Genomic DNA, 4,416 nt, shown 5'->3' on the forward strand with positions numbered 1-4,416 from the left:
TCCTTCCCCGACAGCACTGGGGAGCCACTGCAGGTGTGAACAGCAGTGGGTGAAGCAACACAGCACAAATACTTTCGCTTAAATTTTGGTGCCGCATGCAGATCAGTGCAGTTTTACTTTGTGTGATATTCCTTAGTCTCCCCCGCATCCCCAACTCCAGGCTTCTCATCTCTGAACGGAAGAACCAAATGGATACAAGCTGGTAATGTCACAGTTCCCCTTTATGGTTCCCCTCCCAGCTCGTGGCAGAATCCATACGTGTAGGGAGTTCACTCTCTCTTTTTTTAAACTCTTAAGAATCTGTTACACAGTTTTGTTTTTTTTTTTTTTTGTTTTTAAGATTTATTTGTTTATTTTTGGCTGTGCTTGGGTCTTCATTGCTTCTTATGGCTTTCTGTAGTTGCAGTGACCAGTGACCGGGACTGCTCTATTTTGGTGTGTGGACTTCTCACCGTGGTGGCTGCTTTGTTGAGGAGGAGACGGACTTCAGGGTGCGTGGGCTTAGTTGCCCCACAGTATGTGGGATCTTGGTGGACCAAGGATCACACACATGTCCTCTGTATTGGCAAGTGGATTCTTAACCACAAGACAATCAGGGAGCCACACCGTCCCCCTTTTAAAGTAAAGACTTTTTTAAGAGTAGTTTTAGGTTTACAGTAAAACTGAGAGGAAGGTTCAGAGTTTTCCCCTTTACTCGAATGGTGCTTTTTTTTTTTTTTTTTTTTACCAAGGGCCAACCTACCTCCACACACCGTCATCACAAAGTCCTTAGTTAACTTTCAGGTTCATTCTTGGTGTTGTATGCTCTGTGAGTTTGGACAAATGTGTAATGACACGTTTCCATCCTTGTAACATCATACAGGGTATTTTCATGGTCTTAAAATCCTCTGTGCTCTGCCTTCTCCTCCCCCGTCCCACTCCCAGTTATCTCTTTTCATAGCCCAGGAGTTCCTTTTTTTCCCCTAAGTGGTTTTCCAAGTTTTGTGAAGAGCTGAACAGTTTCCTAAAATTTCAGACCTGTGCCAAGGAGAGGTGATTGCATTTGAACACGAGTTAGATTTTTACAAACAGAAAAGGGATGGACAAGGGGAAAGAGAGAGGCATTTGTCTCGGAAACTAGACGAAGGGAAAGCTTCCAGTTGTCTATAATCTCACCTAACTGAAGTGCTAAGTACTGACCCTAATTTCAGTGGTGGTGAAGGTGGTGAGGATCTTAGTTTCAAAAACCCACGCCCTCTGCCTCCTCCAGCTGACACTGTTACAGGCTACCTGGTGCCTGGAGATGCAGCCCACCCGCAGTTCACAGCCTGTTCAGCATCCTGTCTTCCTTCTTCCAAGCCACCTAGTTCCCACCCAGGTGATGCTGGACTTTGTTCTCCCAGCTGATGACCGCCTGCTGCTCCGATTGCTGCAGCGAGAATGGAGTTTTACAGCCTGGACCATAAAAGTCAATATTGTGTTTAACACAGCGGTAGCCACGTGAGGTGGCCGAAGCTTGCCTTGACCGCTAGCGTGTTTGGTAGCTGTTGTAACAGCAAGGTTCAAAATGAGCACTGGATTATAAGGATTGTTATGGCCCAGTCAGCAGACTATGGTAGGTAGCATCCTGGAGGGAAGTCTTGCTGTCCGTCCTGTGTTAGACCTCCGCTCTCTCCCCATGTTTTAGAAACCTTTGTGTGGAGAGCCCTTGGGCTCCAGGACTCAGAGGTACTGTTGGGTGTGGGCACAGTTATCCTTGAGGATAAAATAACAGGATTGCTCCTCCCCATCTGAACAAATCCAAAATATTGTTAAACTGTCAGTTATCACCCCTCTGCTCAGAAGATTCACCTTTTCTTCTTATCCTAGAAATATCTGAGCTGTGGGGCCTTGACCACCTCTGCCCTGAACACTGGGACAAGCAGGCTTCATAGTTTTTTTTTTTTGCTGGCTGACATTCTCAGTAAGGGTCTTTCCTCACCATCAGATTAATTCCCATGTGGCCTTTTGGGGTCAGAGGAAGAGGTCACTGACCTACATTGGTTTAGGCCCTGAGATCCACACAGCTGGTTTTCTCCATCAGCTCTTGTGTGGTTCCGAGCCTGGCGCAGTCCAGCTTCCCAGGATTTAAGGCTGAGATCAGGCATCAAAGTTTGCAAGTAATTATGGGCTTATCTGTCTTGCACTGCGTTCTCTGCACGTAGTTTCCAGGGGGACCTGACTGGTATGCATGGAGGAATGTGCTTGAGGCATGTTTCAGAGAAATAGGGAAATGATGTGAAAGGGACAGGGAATTGTCAACAAAAAGAGTAAGTAATTCTTAAAAAGGAGTAACATATAACATTACGTGTAGGGTTTGAGCCTAAGTAACCCGGGCAAATGGTAGCATAATTAATGCAAGTGGAGAAATGACTTGAAAAAAGCAATGTGTATGTTTGTTTTTGCACATGAACTTGAGGTGCAGCTGAATACCCCAGTCATAATGCTCAGGAGACAGTGATTGAGGGGATATTTTAGGCTAGTATTTGCCAAAGGGGCCTGGGAAATCTACATCTCTCTCTTAAGACTTTTCTTCTTTCTTTTTTTGTAATTAAAAACATTGAGGAACTTCCCTCGTAGTCCTGTAGTTAAGGCTCCATGCTTCCAGTGCAAGAGGTGTGGGTTCTATCCCTGGTCAGGGAACTAAGATCCCACATGCCTCATGGCCAAAAAATTAAGGTATAATTCGTATATAACATTTTATTAGTTTCAGGTGTACATCGTGATTTGCTATTCATGAATATTGTGAGGCAGTCGCAATAAATGTAGTTAACATGTGTCAGCTCATGTAGTCACAAAAATGTTTTTTTCCTATCACGAGAACATATAAGACCTATTGTCTTAGCAACTTTCAAATATGCAATACAGCATGAACTGTAGTCACCATGCTACGTCCTAAGACTTTTCTCTTTCTAGTCCCTCCCTGAAAATTACTTTTGTCCAAATTCTGTTTGCTTTTCCCCACCCAGTTCAAATGCTACCTTGACAGTTTTGCTGAGCCCCAAGTGGGCACACCCCTCCCCCCAGCCCCTGCACTTACTGTTTCTTTGTTTGGTCTTTATGCCACTGACAACATTCTACCAGCTGGTTTTCTAATTAACCAGACATGACCAGATTATACCTTGCGTGCAGGGAACATCATATGTCCCTGTAGCACACAGCACAGAGCTGAGGACGCTGATTGTAGCTCAGTCAATGTTTAAATATACTTAGTCAAGCCTGGCTTTTTTTTAGCTAGTATTACTACTTAGAGGAATATAAATTTATGAGCCATTCTATGGAAGTTCCTTTCTGTGCATAAACTTGCCTCTCTAAAGCTTTTAAGGACATCTCCCCAGGCTTCCCCTGCAGAATTTAACCAGTACGCGCATTTATCCTGTCTGTGTCTATGTTTACCCCCTTCTCTTCTTTCTTTCCAGTTACAAGGTTATTTAATTTTTATTCAACCTTAGAGACTTTTCTGTAGACCATTTTATCTTTTTCTATACTAGTTCCAGCTTAGATTTCTAAGGTTCATCACCAAGAAATGTATGATGTATTCTCTTAACAAGGTACTTTTTTTTGAGAGCTTGGGTTTGTCATCAGAATAGCTTGAACGCCATCATTCTCTAAACTGACCAGACCTTTACTCAAACTGAAACTCGTGTACTTATCTGATGTTCAGAGAACCTGAAAGAGCTTAGTGTGTGTTCCCTCTAGTTGGACATTTTCAACAAGAAAATGTCTAGTGCTGTCGACACGTGGCCCTGTCCCTGGCTGTCTCTCTAGATCAGCCATGAAGAGGTTGGGTTCACTCTCCACCCATCACTGAAAAGACCACACTGTTTACACTTCTCCTTCCAGAGAAATGTTTGCTTATCCCTACTTCTGTTTTCTGGTCCTAATCCAGATCTCTGTCCAAGATAAATATTCTATTGGCTTCACACTGTTTTATCCTCGTTAAAAACAAATGACCAGATACCTGCAGTTCATAGGGTGAAAATGTTAATGGTGATTCAGACTCGGATGAATAAATGAATGCTTGTTTTGCTTTCTCATGTCATAGTTTTAAAAAAGAAGCCACCTAAGTTTACTTGTGCATGAATGACATATACTTACAACTTCAGGGAGCTCTCAGATGTCTGTTCCTCTCATCTGAATTTTGTGGATGTCAGTTTTGAGAGAAGTGGGCTGACTAGGACTTGAGAGTTATGCATTTCACCCATAAATTGTGGCTGCTTTCATATGATGTGGAGAGTTGACAATGTTTTTTTAAGTTTTTTAAAATAATTTTTAAATTTGTAATTGAAGGATAATTGCTTTGCAATATTGTGTTGGTTTCTGCCATCCATCAACATTAATCAGCCACAGGTATACATATATCCCCTCCCTCTTGAAGCTTCCTCCCACCTCCCACCC

The sequence above is a fragment of the Bison bison genome, unplaced genomic scaffold, assembly GCF_000754665.1.
Source record: "Bison bison bison isolate TAMUID 2011002044 unplaced genomic scaffold, Bison_UMD1.0 scf7180017864060, whole genome shotgun sequence".
NCBI classification, from domain to species: domain Eukaryota; kingdom Metazoa; phylum Chordata; class Mammalia; order Artiodactyla; family Bovidae; genus Bison; species Bison bison.